We start from the raw sequence: 23,459 nt of genomic DNA, 5'->3' as shown, positions 1-23,459 counted from the left end.
CGGGTATGACCCAAAAAGAAAAAAAAAAGGTATTATTGCCCAGAGAGGTGGTATAGCAGGCAGGGCCCTTGCTTCACACACTAAACAGGGTTCAATCCCTGCCACCACATATATTATTGGGCTGGAACAATAGCACAGCCGTAGGCATTTGCCTTGCATGCAGCCAGCCAGGCCAAGCCAAGCCAAGCCAGGTTCGATTCCTCTGCCCCTCTCAAAGAGCACAGCAAGCTACCGAGAGTATCTCACCCACGGCAAAGCCTGGCAAGCTCCCTGTGACGTATTCAATATGCCAAACACAGTAACAACAAGTCTCAAAGTGGAGATGTTACTGGGCCCACTCAAGCAACTCGATGAACAATGGGAAGACAGTGCTACTGAAATATCTTTTTAATTTTAAAAATGAATTCATTTAAAGCATTACTGCTAGGTCTTTCGATTTTTTTAATTGAATCGCCGTAAAATACAGTTACAAAGCTTTCATGATTGAATTCAGTCATACAATGATTAAACACCCATCCCTCCACCAGTGTAACTTTCCCACCACAAATGTCCCCAGTATCCCTCCGTCACCACCCCACCTCATCCCACCCTCTGCCTCGTTGGCAGACACCTTCCGTCTTACTCTTTCTCTACTTTGGGGCCTTATGGTTTACAATACAGATACTGAGATCATATATGGTCTTTTATCTACTATCAGCAAACATCTCCCATCCCGAGACATCCCTCCAACCATCATTGACTTAGTGACCCCTTCTCTATCCCAACTGCCTTCTCCCCCAGCTTGTGAGGCAGGCTTCCAACTGTGGACCAATCCTCCTGGCCTTTGTCTCTACTGTCTTTGGGTGTTAATCTCAGACGATGTTATTTTATATTCCAAGCACTGGATGTGTTTTGAATCACAACTATCTCTAATATCGCTTCCATGATTCTTCTGCAACACTGTTTTGACATTTCTATAAAACGAATATCTTTTCTTTTGGTGGATGATTGTTTCGTTTTGCATTTGGGGGCTACACCCTGTGGTGATCAAGGGTTAGTCCTGTCTTTGTGCTCAGGTGTCATTCTTGGTAGGTCTCAAAGGGTGAATTTTCAAAATATATATCACAGTAAACATTAAAATACTAGCACCTGTAAATCATTCCCCCTTATGTAACACTTTAGATAGTATAGTTTCATGATCCTACCAGTACCAACCCGACTTTGGCTCAGTAGTTAGTTTTTTTACTAAGAAACATCAAACCTATATGAATAGTAATTGAACCCAAATTGGCTATGTGCAAGGCAAGTGCCCAACCCCATTGCACTATCTCTCTGTCCCCCTCTATAAAACAATTTTCAATTGATTTTTCTAATTCTTTTATTTAAAAGATGTCATTTGTTTTGAAAAAACAGATAAGGAGACTTTTCTCCACAGTAGTAAAGGAACTTCAAAGGACATCAGCATTCTGTGAATTTATACAATATTCACTAGAGCAGCTTTAGATATCAGTTACCTCTTCCCAGAAACCACACAAGTTTCTTCATCTCTGACTCCGTCACAGGACACCGAATATTTTGCACAATTGAAAGTGGAAAAGTGAGGGAACACGAGATGATTTGAATCTTCAAGATTCTGGGGCTAGAAACATTGTACAGTAGGTAAGGCACTGGCCTTGCACATGACTGACCTGAGTTTGACCCCTGGCATCCCATATAGTACTCTGAGAACTGCCAGGAATGATTCCTGTGTTCAGAGGAGAGAGAAACCCTTGAGCATTGCCAGGTATGGTCAAAAAAGCAAAAGCAAGAAAGCCAGAGTCTTCTCAATATCCTTTGCACAATTCCTCTTACTCGGAGTAATTTCTCCTACCATTTCTGGCCACATGTTCCTTAAACTGAAGTTATTTCCATTTGCTTTCTTTACAGTTCATTTAACTTCACATGAATGAGCCAACTGAAAAATAAAGTGTTGTAAGAGCACCATCTGGTGGCATTGGGCTCCTTGCATTGTTGAAGCAGAATTGGGGAATGAGGAAACTAATGTCAAATTTTCAAAATATATATCACAGTAAACATGAAAATACTAACACTTGTAAGTTAGTCATTCTCCCTTATGAAACACTTTAGGCAGTATAGTTTTGTGATCCTACTAGTATCAAACGTATTCTGGCTTAGTAGTTTTTTTTTTTTCTAAGAAAGTTCCAACCTGTAGCACTGTAGCACTGTCCTCCCATTGTTCATCGATTTGCTCGAGTGGGCACCAGTAACATCTCACAACAAATCGTGAGACTTGTTACTGTTTTTGGCATATCAAATATCGTGGGTAGCTTGCCAGGCTTTGTGGTGTGGAAGAGACACTCTCAGTAGCTTGCTGGGCTCTCCCAGAGGGGTGGAGGAATCGAACCCAGGTCTGCCGCATGCAAGGCAAACGTCCTACCCACTGTGCTATCACTACAGCTCCCAATAATTTTTTTTTCTTTTGGGTCATACCAGGCGATGCATAGGGATTACTCCTGGCTCTGCACTCGCCCTACCTGCTGTGCTATTGCTCCAGCCCCCCAATACAATTTTTTAAAAAAGATTAATGAGGACCACAGGTTCAGAGTATGTGGGAATAGAACTATAGGGTTTTTTTTTCTGAGGTGGTACAAATTTTATGAAATTACATAGTTATGGTTTTCAATTTAGGGTATATACTAAAAAGGCCTACCTTTTCTATTTTAAAAAGGTGAGTTTCATGACTGACATGGTAGAATCTTAACCATATCAATGACCAGATTAAATGAAAATGCACAGCGGGTAGGGTGTTTGCCTTGCATGCAGTGAACCCTGCTGATCCAGGTTCAATTCCTCCACCCCTCTTGGAGAGCCCAGCAAGCTACCGAGAGTATCTCGCCTGCACGGCAAAGCCTGGCGAGCCACCTGTGACGTATTAGATATGCTAAACACAGTAACAAGTGTCACAGTGGAGATTTTACTGGGCCCGCTTGAGCAAATAGATGAACAACGTTAGGACTGTGACAGTGACAGACAGGCTACATCATATCAGTTAATATGTACTATATATGAGATTCTAAAAGAAAAATAGCTATATGCTGGTTAGAATAAACACACTCCAAATACAAAAATAAAATGTAAGTTAGGATCATTTTCCTATGTGGGATATAAAGAAATACTGCAAAGAACTAGTGAATGTTTAAAGACAACAAAACCTTAGATGTGGTTTACAGAACAGACCTACCAAGGGCAGTGGGTGTGAGGGGTCACTGGGAGGGGATCCTGAGACAATGGTGGAGGGAAGCACAGTCACTTGTGGTGTTGAAAAGTTGTATGCATGAAACGCTGTAACAGTTCTCTAAATTACAGTGCTTCAAATAAAATTTAAAAAATAGATTAAATAGGGTCTGGAGCGATAGTACAGTGGATAGGGCATTTGCCTTGCACACTGCTAACTCGGGTTCAATCCCCAGTATCTCATATGGTCCCCCGAGCACCGCCAGGAATAATTCCTGAGTGCAGAGCCAGGAGTAACCCCTGTGCATCACTGGGTGTGCCCCCCCAAAAATAAAAAATAGATCAAATATATAAATACATGTTTATATCACTGTCACTCTCCTCCCGTTGTTCATCGATTTGCTCGAGTGGACCCAGTAACGTCTCCGTCGTGAGACTTGCTGCTACTGTGTTTGGCATATCGAATATGTCACTGGGAGCTTGCCAAGCTTTGCCGTGCAGGCGAGATAGTCTTGGTAGCTTGCCGGGCTCTCCAAGAGAGCTGGAGGAATTGAACCCGACTCGGCCGGGCCGGCCACGTGCAAAGCAAACACCCTACCTCTGTGCTATCATTCCAGCTATTACGAAAATTTATTTTTGCTTTATAGTTGAAGGGCTGGAGCTATAGCACAGCGGGTAGGGCGTTTGCTTTGCACGCAGCCAACATGGCCGACCGGAGTTCAATTCCTCTGACCCTCTCGGAGAGCCCGGAAAACTACTGAGAGTATCGCGCCCACACGGCAAAACCTGGCAAGCTATGTGACATATTCGATATGCCAAACACAGTAACAACAAGTCTCATGATGGAGACATTACTGGGCCCGCTCAAGCAAATCGATGAACAACGGGAGGACAGTGACAGTGCTTATAGTTGAAAATTTGAATACACATCTCTTGGTAAATAATACAAATACAAGTCAGCAGGGTATAGAAAATAGGAAAAACATAATCAGTCAAGTTGACCTTAAAAGGGGAGAATTTAGTCTTTGCATGAATAAATAAAATATTTAGCTTGATAAATTCTAAAATTTTTTCTTTTTGGCTTTTTAGGTCACACCTGGCTATGCACAGAGGTTACTCCTGGCTCTGCACTCAGGAATCACCCCCGGTGATGCTCAAAGGACCATATGGGATGCTGGGAATTGAACCCGGGTCATCCGCGTGCAAGGCAAACGCCCTACCCACTTGTGCTATTGCTCCAGCCTGATAAATTCTATTTTTGATCATCAAGTAAACGTCCATAAATTGTAAGGATCCAAGACAAATAAAGATTTTTCTCTGGTGACAATGTAAATAAATTAAAAATCAATAATAGGAGATGTGGAATGTTCTAAGATAATGGTTAGTAAATGACAAACTGAATAATCCATGGATCAAGTCAGGAACAAAAATTTACACATCATTTGTAAATGTATGAAAAATTTACGTGACGTAGGAGGATTTGTGACATACCAAGATGGAGGGATATTGGCAGCACTAAACTACCAATAAAGACCTATCAGTAACTTCACTGTCCAGTAAACATAGAGAAACTAAACAAAGAAGAGAAAATCATACCTAAATCAAAAGTAAACAATAAAAATATATGTGGATAGAGGCAGGAAGGGGGTGGAGGGTAGGGGGTGATGGGAAGGAACCTGGGGACACTGGTGCTGAGAAATGTACACTGGTGGAGAGATGGGTGTTGGAACACTGTATGACTGAAACACCATGAGGTACAATTGTAGATTTACAAATTTTTGTGCTTGGGTTTCGATTATAAAATGATCAAATACCCATCCCTGCACCAGTGCCCATTTTCCACCACCATGGATAATATCCCTCCCACCTCCATCCCCCCCATCCCACCCTGCCTCTGTGGCAGGGCATTCCCTTTTGTTCTCTCTCTCCTTTTGGGTGTTGTGGTCTGCAAGAGAGGCATTGAGTGGCAAAACATGTTCAGTCCATAGTCTACTTTCAACATGCATCTCCCCTCCTGGGAGGATCCTCCAAACGCCCTTTATTTGGTGCTCTCTTCTCTATCTGAACTGCCCTTTCCCCTAGAATACCCGACTGGCCTCTAAGCTATGGAGTAATTCTCCTGGTGCTGATCTCAGCTATTCTTGGGTATTAAAATCTCATATTTCTACAGCTGAATCTTACGAAGACAATGTTTATGAGAAACAGCCTCATTCCTGATGCCCCATTCACTCTCAATAGAACGACCATCTCCAAATGCAACAGCTATGTGTACCTAGGTCAAGAAGTCAACATGACAAATGACCTGGCACCCGAGCTGCGCAGGAGGAAGAGAGCGGCTTGGAACGCCTTCAGGAGCATTGAAGAAATAGCTAAGAGGACGAAGAACCTCCAGCTCCGGGCACATCTCTTTGATTCCACTGTTCTTCCAGCATTAACATATGCCTCAGAGACCTGGGCCCTATACAAACAGGATGAGAACGCTATTCGGGTCTCCCAAAGAGGAATTGAGCTATGCTTGGAGTATCACGTTTCACCTGAATGAAAGAAAGAATTCGGAGTTCTGACCTCCATTGACGATCAAGAATCAGGGACGCTGTCTCGTTTGCCAAGATGTCAAAAATCAGATGAGCTGGTCACGTAATGAGATTTAAAGATGACCGCTGGACTAGAGCTGTTACCGACTGGATTCCACGGGATGTCAAAAGACTGCGTGGCCGCCCACCTACCAGATGGTCAGACTTCTTCATCAAGATCATGAACAATCGGTTTGAGGCTCTTCGTGTTCCTAGAGTGAACAGACGCCATTGGGCTACACTAGCATGGGATAGGGACAAATGGAGACGTTACTGGCGCCCTCTCGAGCAAATCGACGATTAACGGGAAGTCAAGTGATCAAGTGATCAAGAATGAAAGAAGTGTCATGAATATATTCTGCAACTCTTAAATGTGGCAAACTGTGATCTCTTTACTGTATACATTGTTTTTTTTTTGTCATTATAATATGTGAAAGAACTATGAATTCAGTAACTATCCATCTCTTTCCAGGGAAATTTATTTTATCTTATTTTTTTAATTAAAAAAAATTATTGAATCATTGTGAGATAGACCCTTACAAAGATGCTCATGATTAGGTTTCAGTCACACAGTGGTCCAACACCCATCACCCCAGCTGGCTCCTCTATGGTGATCGCTTTTCTTCTCTCTCTCTCTCTCTCTCTCTCTCTCTCTCTCTCTCTCTCTCTCTCTCTCTCTCTCTCGCTCTCTCTCTCTTTCTCTTTGAGCATTGTGGTTAGCAAAACAGATACTGAAAGGTTATCAGGAATATCCCTCTACCTACTTTTAACACTCAGTTCTTATCCATCGTAATCATTTCTGGCTATTATTGTCATACTTTTCCAGGGAAATTTATTTTTGTTCATTCTTTCTTTGTAGGCCACGCACAACAGTGCTTAGGGCTTACTCCTGGCTTTGTGATCATCCTTGACTCCTGGCAGAACTCCGGAGACCTTATATTGTGTTGGGGAATCAACCTTGGGTCAGCCCCATCACAGGTAAGGCAAGCATCTTACCTACCCAATGTACTTATTACTCACACATTGTAATGCATAGGAAACAAGACTAGGAAAATGAAGGAATCAAATAGTGACAAAGTCAAGGTCCTGAGTCACAGAACCAGCATGTCAAGTCAGTGAGGATGAGAGGAGTATAAGGATGGTACACTGATGGCAGTGAGGTAAGGTAACTGTACACCAAAACCATACATGCAAATACTATTGTAAATATGTAACCTAAACTATAATTTTTTAAATGAGGTTGCCATGGGGGTAGTTTGCGGAGGGGGTGTTTAGAAGTGGACCTTCATAAGAGACAGTGAAGGCCATTTCTTATTGATCAAAGGATCTGTACAACAGGAAGAACTTACAATAATAAATGTATATGCACCTAATGAGAGACCAGCAAAGTACTTAAAACAACTACTCATAGATTTGGAAAAAGACATCAATAGCAACACAATACTAGTGGGAGACTTCAACACCGCTTTGTCACCTCTTGATAGATCAACCAGACTCAAGCTTAGCAAGGACATACTTCATCTGAGGGAAACAATGGAAGAAAGGGACTTAGTAGATATATACAGGACACTTCATCCACAAAAAGCTGAATACACATTCTTCTCAAGCGTGCATGGAACATTCTCCAAGATAGACCACATGCTGAGCAACAAAACATACCTCCATAAAATTAAGAAGATAGAGATTGTATCAACAATCTTCTCAGACCACAATGCGCTTAAATTAGAGGCAAATCACACACAAAAACAGAAAACTAAATCAAACACCTGGAAATTAAACAGTGCGCTATTGAACAACGAGTGGATTAGACAGGAAATCAAAGAGGAAATCAAAAGATTCCTAGAAACGAATGAAAATGAGAACACGAGTTACCAAAACTTATGGGACACAGCAAAAGCTGTCTTAAGAGGAAAGTTTATAGCTCTACAAGCATTCCTCAGAAAGGAGGAGCGAGCCCACATAAATAAACTAACCTCACAGCTTAAGAGCTTAGAAAAGGACCAACAAAAGGAGCACAACCCGAACAGGAGGAAGGAAATAATAAAACTCAGAGCAGATATTAACGAGATGGAAACCCAAAAAACATTCTGAAAGATCAATGAAACCAAGAGCTGGTTCTTCGAAAAAATTAACAAGATCGATAAGCCTCTAGCAAAACTCACAAAGAAGGGGAGAGAGAAAGCCCTAATAAACCGAATCAGAAATGAAAAGGGGTTATAACAACAGAAACTACAGAAATTCAAAGGATCCTCAGGGAGCACTTTAAGAAGCTTTATGCCATCGAACATCAAAACCTCGAGGAAATGGATAAATTCCTAGACTCCTACAGACTCCCAAGGCTGAACCAAGAAGACCTGGAATACCTGAACAGACCTATCACCACCAAGGAAATTGAAATGGTAATAAAAAGTCTCCCCAAGCACAAAAGCCCTGGTCCGGATGGATTCACTAGTGAATTCTTCCAAATCTTTAAAGAAGACTTACTCCCAATCCTCTTTAAGCTTTTCCACGAAATTGAAATATCAAAAAAACACTTCCGAACAGTTTCTACGAAGCAAATATCACACTGATACCAAAAGCAGACAGAGATACCACAAAGAAAGAGAATTACAGGCCGATATTCCTGATGAACACAGATGCAAAGATCCTCAACAAACTACTAGCAAATAGAATCCAACTACTCATCAAAAAGATCATATACCATGACCAAGTAGGATTCATCCCAGGGATGCAAGGATGGTTAAACATTCGGAAATCAATCAACATAATCCATAATATCAATAAAAGAAAAGATAAAAAGAACATGATCATATCAATAGATGCAGAGAAAGCATTTGACAAGATCCAGCACCACTTTATGATGAAAACCCTAGCCAAAATGGGTATAGAGGAGACTTTCCTCAACATAGTTAAAGCCATCTACCACAAGCCTACAGCAAGCATCATCCTCAATGGGGAAAAACTGAGAGCCTTCCATCTGAGATCAGGGACGAGACAAGGATGCCCACTCTCTCCACTGCTGTTCAATATAGTACTGGAAGTACTTGCAATAGCAATTAGGCAAGAAAAAGATATTAAGGGCATTCAGGTAGGAAAGGAAGAAATCAAGCTCTCACTATTCGCAGATGACATGATACTATACTTATAGAACCAATAACCTCCACCAAAAAACTCTTAGAAACAATAGACTTGTATAGTAAAGTTGCAGGCTATAAAACCAATACCCAAAAGTCCATGGCTTTCCTATACGCAAACAGTGAGAGAGAGGAAAGCTACATGAAAAAAAAAACAATCCTGTTCACAATTGTTCCCCAGAAAATCAAGTACCTAGGAATCAGCTTAACTAAGGAAGTAAAGGACCTGTACAAAGAAAACTACAAAAAGCTACTTCAGGAAATAAAAGAGGACATGAGGAAATGGAAAGATATCCCCTGCTCATGGGTCGGGAGACTTAACATTGTCAAAATGGCAATACTACCGAAAGCATTCTATAAATTCAATGCAATCCCTATAAGGATACCCATGACATTCTTCAAAGAAATGGAGCAAACACTCCTGAAATTTATACGGAACAATAAGCCCCCACAAATAGCTAAAGCAATTCTTGGGAAAAAGAAAATGGGAGGAATCAACCTCCCTAACTCCAAACTCTACTACAATGCAGCAATAATTAAAACGGCATGGTACTGGAACAAATGCAGAACTGCAGACCAATGGAACAGGGTTGAATACATTGACATCTCCCCTCAATCATATGATCATCTAATCTTTGATAAAGGTGCAAGAAATGTGAAGTGGAGTAAGTAAAGCCTCTTTAACAAATTGTGCTGGCATCACTGGACGGCTACATGCAAAAAAATGGGCTCAGAACTCTGCCTAACACCATGTACAAAAGTAAGATCAAAATGGATTAAAGACCTCAACATCAGACCAGACACCATAAGGTACATTGAAGACAAAGTTGACAAAACCGTCCATGACATTGAGGCTAATGGTATTTTCAAAGATGCCACGCCACTGGCCGAGCAAGTGAAAACAGAGATAGATAAATGGGACTATCTTAAATTAAGAAACTTCTGCACCTCCAAAGAAACAGTGACCAAAATACAAAGACAGTCTACAGAATGGGAAAGGATGTTTGCCGAATACACATCTGACAAGGGGTTGATATCAAGGATATACAAAATACTGGTTGAACTCCACAAGAAGAAAACATCCAACCCCATCAAAAAATGGGGCAATGAAATGAACAGAAACTTTCTCAAAGAAGAAATCCGAATGGCAAAAAAGCACATGAGAAAATGCTCTACATCATTAATCATCAGGGAGATGCAGATCAAAACCACAATGGGATACCGTCTCACACCTCAGAGACTGGCCCACATTCAAAAGAACAAAAGCAACCGATGCTGGCGCGGATGTGGCGAGAAAGGGACACTCCTTCACTGTTGGTGGGAATGCCGACTAGTTCAGCCCTTTTGGAAAACGGTATGGACGTTTCTCAAAAAATTAGAAATTGAGCTCCCATTTGACCCAGCAATACCACTCCTGGGAATATATCCCAGAGAGGCAAAAATGTGTAGTCGAAGTGACATCTGCACTTGTTTATTCATTGCAGCACTCTTTACAATAGCCAGAAACTGGAAGAAACCTGAATGCCCAAGAACAGATGACTGGTTAAAGAAACTTTGGTACATCTACACAATGGAGTACTATGTAGCTCTTAGAAAAGATGAAGTCATGAAATTTACATACAAGTGGTACAATATGGAAAGTATCATGATAAGCGAAATGAGTCAGAAAGAGAGGGATAGACATCGAAAGATTGCATTCATCTGGGGGAAATAAAGTAACAAAATATGAGATTAATACCCAAGAATAGCTGAGATCAACACCAGGAGGATTACTCCATAGCTGAGAGGCCAGCCGGGTATTCTAGGGGAAAGGGCAGTTCAGATAGAGAAGGGAGCACCAAATAAAGGGTGTTTGGAGGATCCTCCCAGGAGGGGAGATGCATGTTGAAAGTAGACTATGGACTGAACATGTTTGCCACTCAATGCCTCTTTTGCAGACCACAACACCCAAAAGGAGAGAGAGAACAAAAGGGAATGCCCTGCCACAGAGGCAGGGTGGGTTGGGGGGGATGGGGGTGGGAGGGATACTGGGATCCATGGTGGTGGAAAATGGGCACTGGTGGAGGGATGGGTATTTGATCATTGTATGACAGAAACCCAACCACAAAGATTTGTAAATCTACAACTGTACCTCATGATGCTTCACTAATAAAAATAAATAAATAAATAAAATTTAAAAAATTAAAATTAAAAGAAAAAGAAGTGGACCTTAACACATTGGTGCATAGATGTGGACACCGGTGGAGGGTGTGGAATTGAAACACTGTATACCAGAAACTCTATAATTTATACTCCTGTAAAGTATGGTGCCTAAATAAAACTTGAAAGACAAAAAAAGCTAACCAGAATAACTTCAAATCTATATATTTTTTTGCTGCTTGGGTTATACCGGCAATGCTCAGGGGTTACTCCTGGCTATGCACTCAGGAATGACTCCTGGCGGTGCTTGGGGGACCATATGGAATACCGGTGATGAAACTCAGGTTGGCTGCGTGCAAGGCAAACACCATCTCCACCGTGCTATTGCTCCAGCCCCTCAAATCTATTTTTAAATAGATTTAGAATTTCCCCCAAAGACAGAGAGCCAAGCAGCTGATCCATATAGTTTTCTTGGAAAATTTCAGCAAAAGGTAAAAGGAAAAAATTAGCTGATCCAGATAGCTTCCTTGGAAAATTTCAGCAAAAGGTAAAAGGAAGAAATATTAATTCTAAACAAACATATACAAAATTGAAAAGGAGAGACTATATCACAAATATTGTAAAGAAACCAGTGACCAATAGCCTTCATAAACATAATGCAAAAAAATCCTAGTAAGTGTAGTCACGTTCAAATATAGAAATAGAAGTTTTTTAAAAAAGAAATTTTCGGACACCTACAACCAACATCATCTTAATGTCTTTCCCTGGAAATCTAGAACTAGACAATGATTTCTTTTTTGAACAGCTCTATCCTCTATATTTGTTGTTAGCCAATATATAGCTAGAAAAGTAAATAAAAGGTATAGGGACTGTAATAAAGACAGAAATAAAACATTTTCAGAAGACAAGACCATGTGGCACCTTGGAGGGGTGTGGGTTGAGTTTCCCTCCCCACCCCAATCAGAGGCCCGACAGCCGAAAACCTCCAGAACCCAGCCACAGCCATGCTCAAGGCCACTCTCCACACACTCGGATGAACCTCACTCATGAAAGAACAGAGGAACCCAGGCATGCAGGACCCATGGCTGAGATCTCCAAGCCTGCACGGATCGGGACTGGGCCTTCTTCACCCAGATCCCCAGTTTTCTAGTAGCTTGGCAGTCACACCCACAAGCTACTCCTCTGCCCCTCCCTCCAACCCCCCATCCCCCCCCCCCCCCCGGCGCCATGTAATCTCATCAACGGCCAAGATCCAGAGACCAGAAAATAAAGCTCCCGGAAGAGACCCATGCAGTATTTCCTGGAGCATGTGGCCGCAAATGCGGCTGCACAAACTCTTATACTCTAGCCTACTGATATACCTAAAGTAGCACACATGTGTTTGGTTTTAACATACTTGCTTGTATTCTTGTATATATGGGTTTAAATGGCCCCAGAATGAAGTGCAACAACCTTCACACACTTCCCTCTTATTGTGGTGGGAAGATGCTCGCTGGTTGGGTGGGTGTTTGAATATTATCTGCAATGAACTATTGAGAACGACTTTCTAAAAATAAAAGGCATAAAAATATAAAATAAAAAATATTTTTAAAAAAACCATCTATGTAGAAAATCTGACATTCTCTATAGATAATACTATTTTATTAAAATACTATTTACAATCATTAAAATTTAAAACAGGAATAAATCCGATAGAGGTGCAAGACAAGTACAGTTTAAAGATTTTTTTAAAGAAAAACATTGCTAAGAGGAAATGAGAAAATTTAGGAAAAAAAATTTTTTTTTGGTCACACCCAGCCATACACAGGAGTTGCTCCTGGTTCATGCACTCAGGAATCTCTCCTGGCGGTGCTCAGGGGACCATATGGGATGCTGGGAATCGAACCTGGGTCTGCTGCCTGCAGGCCAAATGCCCTACCTGCTGTGCTATTGCTCCAGCCCCAGGAAAAAATTTTTTGAGAAACTAAAAAAATTAAGTGACTATCTGATGTCAAAACTTTAAATTTAGTTATCAAGACTTACTTGGACTTCTAGAGACAAACAGATCAATTAAACTGTCATGAACTAATATCCTCACTTACAATGAATTGGTTCTCAGATTGGTTCAATAGATAGGTTTGTTTTGTCAACAAATCACACCACAGCCAATGAATATCAGAAGCCCCTCTTATCAGCAGTGGATAAGTTAGTTCCAAGATGCCTGTGTATACCTGAAACCTTTACATAGTCACCTTATATATACCAGTTTTTGTTTGGAGACCCATACCTTCTCTTTTTTTGGCCATACTTCTAGCTCCTGTATTCAGGGAGATTATTACTGATGGTGTTTAGGGGTTTGGAACTATACGTGACGTTGGGGATGGAGCCAGGATTACCTGAGTGTAAAGCATGGACCTTAACTCCTGTATACTCTCTCTTGTCTGTGTTTGTGTGTGTGTGTGTATGTGCATACAACTTACAAACTAGACACAGTAAGAGATCCATGAAAACACAGTAATTGTATATATGCATAACATATATAATTGTATATATGCATAATATATATACATATATATGGATACACACAAATATGTATATCCAACATACAAAATAGACACAGATTTATGAAAACACGGTAAAACATTAACAAACTTTAATAAACTCTTAATCACTTAATCACTTAACTTCCCGTTAGTCGGCAATTTGCTCGAGTGGGCGCCAGTAACACCTCCATTTGTCCCTGTCGCGTGCTAGTGTAGCCCAATGGCATCTGTTCGCTCCGGGAACTCAAACCGATCATTCATGATCTTGACGAAGAAGTCTGACCATCTGGTAGGTGGGCGGCCACGTGGTCTTTTGACATCCCATGGAATCCAGTCGGTAACAGCTCTAGTCCAGCGGTCGTCTTTAAATCTCATTATGTGACCAGCCCATCTGATTTTTGACACCTTGGCAAATAAGACAGCGTCCCTGATTCTTGATCGTCGACGGATGTCAGAACTCCGGATTCTTTCTCTCATTTGAGTGAAACGTGATATTCCAAGCATAGCTCTTTCTATTCTTCTTTGGGAGACCTGAATAGCGTTCTCATCTTGTTTGCGTAGGGCCCAGGTCTCTGAGGCATATGTTAATGCAGGAAGAACAGTGGAATCAAAGAGATGTGCCCGGAGCCGTAGGTTCTTCGTCCTCTTAGCTATTTCTTCAACGTTCTTGAAGGCGTTCCAAGCATCTCTCTTCCTCCTGTGCAGCTTGGGTGCCAGGTCATTTGTCATGTTGACCTCTCGACCTAGGTACACATAGCTGTTGCATTCGGAGATGGTCGTTCCGTTGAGAGCGAATGGGGCGTCAGGAACGAGGCTGTTTCTCATAAACATTGTCTTCATAAGATTCAGCTGTAGTCCTACCTTTCCACACTCACGGTCAAAGTCGGCCAGCATTTGTGCCGCTTGGCTGATGTTTGGTGTTATTAAAACAATGTCATCAGCAAAGCGGAGGTGGTGTAGTTGCCGACCATCTATCTTCACTCCCATTCCTTCCCATTCCAGTCGTCGCATATGTTCTTGAGGGTGGCACTGAAGAGTTTCGCTGAAATGGTATCACCCTGCTGCACCCCTCTCTTGACATCAACGATCATTTCTTTGTAGAATGGTGAGATCCTGGTAGTGAATCCGCAATACAGTTCATGGAGGATCCTGATGTATTGGGCTTGAATGCCCTGATTGGCTAGGGCTTCAATGACCGCTTCCGTCTCAACAGAATCAAAGGCCTTCTTTAAATCAATGAACGTTAAATAGAGCGGCATCTTGAACTCCCGAGAAACCTCAATGAGCTTGGTTATCATGTGGATGTGGTCGATGGTGCTGAAACCTTTGCGGAACTCGGCTTGCTCGCATGGCTGTCCTTCATCTAGTGTTCTGCCAATCCTATTTAGGATGACTCAAGTGAACAACTTGTAGATGACAGACAATAGGCAGATCGGGCGATAGTTGCCAATGTCATGGATGTCTCCCTTCTTGAACAGTAGTACGGTCCTGCTGGTTTTCCATTGGGACGGAACCTTGCATTCAGACAGGTAGCGAGTGAAGAGCCGAGCCAGTGTATTGATGAGTACTGACGGCAGGTTCTTCAGGTGTTCAGGTCTGACCTTGTCTGGGCCGGGTGCTGTTTGTTTCTTTACTGATGAAATGGCGTGTCGGATTTCGGAAGGGAGAACATTGGGAACGACATATCCATCCTGTGGAATTTGGTATGTCGGCAAGGGGACATGGCTATCGAAGAGATTTGAGTAGAAGTCATGGATAATCTTCTCCATTGCCGTTCTGGAGGATGTGATGGATCCATCAGGACATCAGAGGGCAGTCATCTTGGTCTTGTAGTTGGCGAAGGACAAGCGGGCGTTACGAATTCTTTTCCCGGCTTCTGCCGCATCTACCAGTACTTCTGCTCTTCTCTCTTTGAGGTCTTCCTTGATCGCATCTCTGCACTGCTTTGCGAGCTCGGACGTTAGCTTGTGGTTGCCTGAGGCATGCGCCAATCCACGCTGGCGAATTAGCTCAAGAGTTTTCGAAGATAGGCGATTTTTTGTGGCTATCTCTCTCTTGGCGTTCCTCGCACATTCATGGAGGTGCTGAACCAGTCAATCGTATTCCTCGTCAGTGTTGTCAACAATGGCATCTTCCTATGTTGCCGCAACAGTATCAAAGAGTTCCCAGTTGGTGGTTACTCTGGGAGTTCTCGTTTTGAACTTTGCAGCCCTTTCTCCCCGTTCTGTGAAGTAGAATTTTGCACGAAGGAGACGGTGGTCCAATCCCGTTCGAAATTTTGGGACAATAGCGACATCGGTCAGGCAAAACCGTCGATTGAATATGATGTGGTCTATTTCGTTGTGGAATCATCCACCGGGAGACTCCCATGTCCATCGTTTAGATTCTGCCTTCTGAAACTGTGAGTTACCATGAATGGTCTTGGTCGACATGATGAACTCAGACAGTCTCTCACCCTGTTCGTTCCATTCTAGGCCATGGATCCCGATGTGAAGTTCTTCAGCTGATCTTCTCGGTCCTATCTTGGCATTAAAATCACCCACAATGATCTTGTAGAAGGTGTGGTCTTCTTTATAGAACTTCTCTAGCTCCATGTAGAACTTCTCGATTTCTCTTTCATCATAATGAGATTTGGTGCGTAGACAACGAAGATAGAAACTGCAGGCAGTGAGCCACATCTATTCAAATGTAAACGTCCGATTCGGGTTGTTAGGCATTCGAATGAAACAATGCTCTTGGCCAAGTTTGTGTTGACAAGGACACCGACGTCTCCAACACCTCTTTTATCGCATGTTCCGAGGAACAATTCTTCTCCAGTGTCGAAAACGGCATGGTGAGATTCGTGCCTTCTTGTCTCGGTCAGACCAATGATGTTGTACTTGATCATTCGCGCTTGTACCATCAGGTCCTCGATGGATGCATCTGATGCTAGCGTATGTGCATTGAAAGTACAGACGATCATTTTTGTCTTCCTTCATTGTGGCAGCCTAGGTCGGCCTTGAGATTTTGTCGGCCTCTCCTTTCTTTAGACAGAGTTTTAGATAAATACATTGATACTCAAGAGTATTAGGTGAATGCGGCCTCTCAACTTTATTTTAAGTATATTTTCTAGCCATCATTGACTGGGGTTGACATGCCGTCAATAAATGACATAATAACTGAAATGACTATCAAATTAAAGGTGTGATTACTCATTTCAGTCCATACTTCCCATTGTATTCAAAATCTGCCAATGGATGGAACAAATACACTGCCTGTGATCAAATTTGGGTCTATTGCATTATTAAACTTTGAAGTGTCTCTTCAGTCAGAACCCAGAGAATGCTCATTTCAAAGATCTGTGCACAGAGTGTACAGATGAATCTCAGTGAAAGTAGTCAAAGGTACTAACCTATAGTAATAAATCAGTGATTACACGAGGGTGGAGATGACTAACATTAGGAAAAGAGGGTTTATAGTGAAGGCTCTTACCAGATTATATGTCAACACCGTGTAATCCCATCAACGGCCAAGACTCAGAGACTATAAAATCCAGCTCCCGGACGAGAACAGTGCAGTCTTCTGCCCCCACGCCTGGCTGTTCCTCGCCGGGCCCATTGGAGGGGAGCGGGTTGAGCTTTCCTCCCCGCCCCGACCAGGGCTCCAGCAGCCGAAGACCTCCAGGACCAGACACCACCATGCTGAGACCACTCTCCGCACACATGAAGGTACTGGCAGAGGGACAAATCCATGCGGGTTCCAGGGCCGAGATCTCCCAGCCTACTCGGATTGGAGTCGAGCATCCTCCACCCAGATCCTCCAAATTCCAGTAGGCGGGGGTCACACCCACCACCTGGCCCCCAGGCGCTGTGTAATTCCATCAACAGCCAAGACTCAGAGACTATAAAATCCAGCTCCCGGAACTGCGTGGCTGCATTTGCGGCCGCGCGACATCTTATCAGAACATCTTTTTTTGACATCTTATTATCTCATTCCTACTTTGGACAAACTTGCAGGCTATCGAATGTAGCCTGCCCACAGGGCAGAGTCTGGCAAACTCCCCGTGGCATACCAAATATGCCAAATACCAGTAACAATGATGGGTCTCATTCTCCTAAAGAGCCTTGAATATAATCTCAGGGTTAGGATGAAAGAGACGTTACTGGGGCCTGCTCGAGGCAATCAACGAATAACAGGATGATGAAATGAAATGAAATGTCAACACATTGTAGTATAGTTACTATTTTCTCAATGTTACCTCAAGAAAGTTACACAAAGAGAAAAATCTTATTTTCCTGGTTTTACTCCATTAGACAAAACATTTCCATAAATCCACTTGAGATTTCAAAGTTCCCATTATGCTCTTAAAATAAGGGCAAAGCCCTTAAATGTCTTTGAGATTATGAGGGAAGGTCCAACTTAAAAAACATCACTGGAGGGGTATTCAGTGGCACCAGCAGTCAACTTGTACCCCCAGGACCAAGTTTCTTGATAATTTAAACAACCAAAAGTTAGGCAAGTGGGAGTCATACCCACGAATCGCCTCCGGCTCATCTATACAAGCTATTTATAAACCTTGCTTCAGAGACCCATAAATAAACCTCAAAACAGAGACCAAAAGCTTCAGTTAATCTCGGACCCACACAAGTCTGAGTAGATTGGGGTAAACCAGAGGGGGCGCCCCAGAGGGGGACGGGCAAGAGCCCTCCCTGCCCCAAGGGACCCAGCCCTGGCATCCGACCTCCACTACCCAACCACCTCCACGCGCCAGGCCGCTTTCCGGACTGCACAATGTGTGACACATGATAAAGACACTTCCTATCCATTTTCCATAATTTCCACACCGTGTTTGATAGAGCTCACACAGTAGACAACAAATCAGATATATATATATATATATATATATATATATATATATATATGTATTGGAGCGATAGCACAGCGGGTAAGGCGTTTGCCTTGCACGCAGCCAACATGGCCGACCCGAGTTTGATTCCTCCACCCCTCTCGGAGAGCCCGGCAAGCTACCGAGAGTATTCGATATGCCAGACACAGTAACAACAAAGTCTCCAATGGAGACGTTACTGGGCCCGCTCGAGCAAATCGATGATCAATGGGAGGGCCTTTACTTTACTTTTTATTTATTTATATAGCCTGGCAAGCTACCAAGAGTATCCAGCCCACATGGGCGGAGCCTAGCAAGCTCCCCCTAGCGTATTCCCCTGACTATAACAGGTCTTATTCCCCTGTCTTTGAAAGAGCCTCCAATCATTGGGAAAGATGAGTAAGGAGAGGTTGCTAAAATCTCAGGACTGGGATGAGGAGAGATATTGCTGCAACCCACTTGAGTGAAGAGGGGGATGACAGTGATACAGTGAATACACAAAGAAAAAGAAGGTATGCACCTCCCAGGAGCAGGCTGGGAGTGAGGGTGGGAGGCATGTAGGGTGTTGTTGGAGGATGGTGGGAGGAAAACAAAAAAACACTGGTGGTGGGAAATGTACACTGGTGGGAGGATAGATGGGCAGGTTGGTTTTTTTAAAAATTTTTATTGGTGAAACATCATGAGATACAGTTTAGGCTTACGAATTTTTGTGCTTGGGTTTCAATTATACAATGATTGAGCACTCATTCCCCCCCCCCCCATCCCACCCTGCCTCTGTAACGGGGCATTCCCTTTTGTTCTCTCTCTCCTTTTGGGTGCTCAGGTTTTTTCCAGATTCTGGCTATTGTAAACAGTGCTGCAATGGACATAGAAGTGCAGATGTCACTTTGACTATACTTTTTTGCCTCTCTGGGATATATTCCCAGGAATGGTACTGCCGAATCAAATGGGAGCTCAATCTCTAATTTTTTGAGAATTGTCCATACTGTTTTCCAAAAGGGTTGAACCATTCAGCATTCCCACCAGCAATGAAGGAGGGTCCCTTTCTCACCACATCTGTGCTAACACCAATTGCTTTTGATCTTTTGGATGTGGACCAGTCTCTGTGGTGTGAAATGATATCCATTGTGGTTTTGATCTGCATCTCCCTGATGATTAATGATGTAGAGCATTTTCTCAAGTGCCTTTTAGTCATTTGGATTTCTTCTTTGATAAAGTTTCTGTTCATTTCGTTGCCCCATTTTTTGATGGCATTTATGTTTTCTTCTTGTGGAGTTCAACTACATATCCATATATCCTTGATATCAACCCCTTGTCAGATGTGTATTGGGCAAATATCCTTTCCCACTCTGTAGAATGTCTTTGTATTTTGGTCACTGTTTCTTTTGAGGTGCAGAGGCTTCTTAGTTTAAGATAGTCCCATTTGTCTCTATTTTCACTTGGTTGGCCAGTGGAGTTGACATCTTTGAAGATACTATTAGCTTCAATGTCATGGAGGTTTTTGCCAACTTTGTCTTCAATATACCTTATGGATTCCATACTGATGTTGAGGTCTTTAATCCATTTTGATCTTACTTTTGTACCTGGTGTTAGGCAGAGATCTAAGCCCCCTTTTTATTTTTATTTTTTTGTAAGTAGCCATACAGTTTTGCCAGCACAGTTTGTTAAAGAGGCTTTCCTTGCTCCACTTCACATTTCTTGTTCCCTTATCAAAGATTAGATGATCATATCCTTGGGGGAGATATCAGTATATTCAACCCTGTTCCCTTGGTTTGCAGCTCTGCCTTGTTCCAGTACCATGCTGTTTTAATTATTACTGCTTTGTACTAGAGTTTGAAGTTAGGAAGGTTGATTCCTCCCATTTTCTTTTCCCCAAGAATTGCCTTAGCTATTCATGGGGGCTTATTGTTCCATATAAATTTCAGGAGTGTTTGCTCCATTTCTTTGAAGAATGTCATGGGTATCCTTATAGGGATCGCATTGAATTTGTACAATGTTTTGGGAAGTATTGCTGTTTTGACGATGTTAATTCTCCCAATCCATGAGCAGGGGATATCTTTCCATTTCCTCATGTCCTCTTTTATTTCCTGAAGTAGCATTTTGTAGTTTTCTTTGTACAAGTCCTTTACTTCCTTAGTTAAACTAATTCCTTTGTAATTGATTTTTTGGGGCACAATTGTGAACAGGATTGTTTTTTTCATGTCACTTTCTTCTCTCTCACTATTTGCGTATAGGAGAGCCATGGACTTTGGGCATTGATTTCATAGCCTGCAACTTTACTATACAAGTCTATTGTTTCTAGGAGTTTCTTGGTAGAGGTTTAAGGGTTCTCTAAGTATAGTATCACATCATCTGCGAATAGTGAGAGCTTTATTTCTTCCTTTCCTACCTGGATGCCCTTAATATCTTTTTCTTGCCAAATCGCTATTGCAAGTACTTCCTGTACTATATTGAACAGTAGTGAAGAGAGTGAGCCACCTTGTCTCGTCCCTGATCTTAGAGGGAACCTAAAAGAAGGGCTAAAGGGGCTACTATAAGACAAGACAAATCCAACAAGCACATCAGACCCTTACAGAAAGATGACACAAAACCCCATAACAATAATCTCTCTCAACGTCAATGGTCTAAATTCAACAATTAAGAGATAGGATGGCAAAATGGATTCAGAGACAGAACCCAACATTCTGCTGCCTACAAGAAGCTCATCTCAACAGTCAGAGCAAACATAGACTCAAAGTTAAAGAATGGAAAACAATCCTGCAAGCAAACAGCTCCTTCAAAAAACCTGGGGTGGCCATACTAGTATCCGACAATATCAATTTCAGTTTGAAAAAGGTTAGAAGGGACAGTGAATGCTATTTTCTATTCTTTAAGGGATATGTACAACTGGAAGAAATCACTCTCTTAAATGTATACGCACCTAATAAGGGAACACCTAAATACTTAAAACAACTGCTAACCGATTTTAAGGAGACCATTGCTAGCAACACAATAGTAGCCAGAGACTTCAACATCGCCTTATCACCTCTAGATAGATCAACAAGAACAAAACTCAGCAAGGAAACATTGGCTTTGAAAGAAGAAATAGAAAAGGGCTCATGGACCTTTACACCCCCAAAAGAAAGAATACACATTCTTTTCAGTGCACACGGAACATTCTACAAAATAGACCATGTGCTAGGACACTAATCATACCTCAATAGAATCAGGAAGATAGAAAGAGTATCAACAATCTTTTCAGACCACGATGCACTGAGAATAGAAGTGAATCACACACAGACACGAAGAATCAAATCAAACACCTGGAAATTAAACAACTCAATGTTGAACAACAAGTGGATCAGGAAGGAAGTCAAGGATGAAATCAAAAGATACCTGGAAGCAAATAAGAATGAAGACAAGAACTACCAGAACCTATGGGATGCAGTGAAAACCATGTTAAGGGGAAAATTTATAGCTCTGCAGGCATTTCTCACGAAGGAAGAAAGGACCCACATAAACAACTTGACCTCACAGCTCAAGATCTTAGAAAAGAATCAACAAAGGAGCCCAAATCAGGCAGAAGAAAAGAGATCATAAAACTTAGAGCAGAAATCAATGACATGGAAACCAAAAGTACAATCCGAAAGATCAATGAAACCAAGAGCTGGTTCTTTGAGAAAATAAATAAGATAGAGTTGATTTGCTCGAGCGGGCGCCAGTAACATCTCCATTTGTCCCTGTCGTGTGCTAGTGTAGCCCAATGGCATCTGTTCGCTCCGGGAACATGAAGGGCCTCAAACCGATCGTTCATGATCTTGACGAAGAAGTCGGACCATCTGGAAGGTGGGCGGCCACGCGGTCTTTTGACATCCCGTGGAATCCAGTCGGTAACAGCTCTAGTCCAGCGGTCGTCTTTATATCTTATTACGTGACCAGCCCATCTGATTTTCGACACCTTGGCATATGAGACAGCGTCCCTGATTCTTGATCGTCGACGGATGTCAGAACTCCGGATTCTCTCTCTCATTTGAGTGAAACGTGATATTCCAAGCATAGCTCTTTCTATTCTTCTTTGGGAGACCTGAATAGCGTTCTCATCTTGTTTGCGTAGGGCCCAGGTCTCTGAGGCATATGTTAATGCAGAAAGAACAGTGGAATCAAAGAGATGTGCCCGGAGCCGGAGGTTCTTCGTCCTCTTAGCTATTTCTTCGACGTTCTTGAAGGCGTTCCAAGCATCTCTCTTCCTCCTGCGCAGCTCGGGTGCCAGGTCATTTTTCATGTTGACCTCTCGACCTAGGTACACATAGCTGTTGCATTCGGAGATGGTCGTTCCGTTGAGAGTGAATGGGGCGTCAGGAACAAGGCTGTTTCTCATAAACATTGTCTTCGTAAGATTCAGCTATAGTCCTACCTTTCCACACTCACGGTCAAAGTCGGCCAGCATTTGTGCCGCTTGGCTGACGTTTGGTGTTATTAAAACAATGTCATCAGCAAAGCGGAGGTGGTGTAGTTGCCGACCATCTATCTTCACTCCCATTCCTTCCCATTCCAGTCGTCGCATGATGTTCTCGAGGGTGGCACTGAAGAGTTTTGTTGAAATGGTATCACCCTGCCGCACCCCTCTTTTGACATCAACGATCACTTCTTTGTAGAATGGTGAGATCCTGGTAGTGAATCCACAATACAGCTCATGGAGGATCCTGATGTATTGGGCTTGAATGCCCTGATTGGCTAGGGCTTCAATGACCGCTTCCGTCTCAACAGAATCAAAGGCCTTCTTTAAATCACTGAACGTTAAACAGAGCGGCATCTTGAACTCCTGAGAAACCTCAATGAGCTTGGTTATCGTGTGGATGTGGTCGATGGTGCTGAATCCTTTGCGGATTCACAAAGAGATAGAACCCTAATAAATCGAATCAAAAATGAGAAGGGGGATATCACAACAGAAACCAAAGAAATTCAAAAGATCATCAGAGACTACTTTGAAAGTCTCTATGCCACAAAACAAGAGAACCTAGAAGAAATGGATAAA

Source organism: Sorex fumeus, unplaced genomic scaffold, assembly GCF_029834395.1.
Source record: "Sorex fumeus unplaced genomic scaffold, SorFum_2.1 ptg000061l, whole genome shotgun sequence".
Lineage (NCBI taxonomy): Eukaryota > Metazoa > Chordata > Mammalia > Eulipotyphla > Soricidae > Sorex > Sorex fumeus.
Note: the sequence above shows the minus strand (reverse complement) of the source record.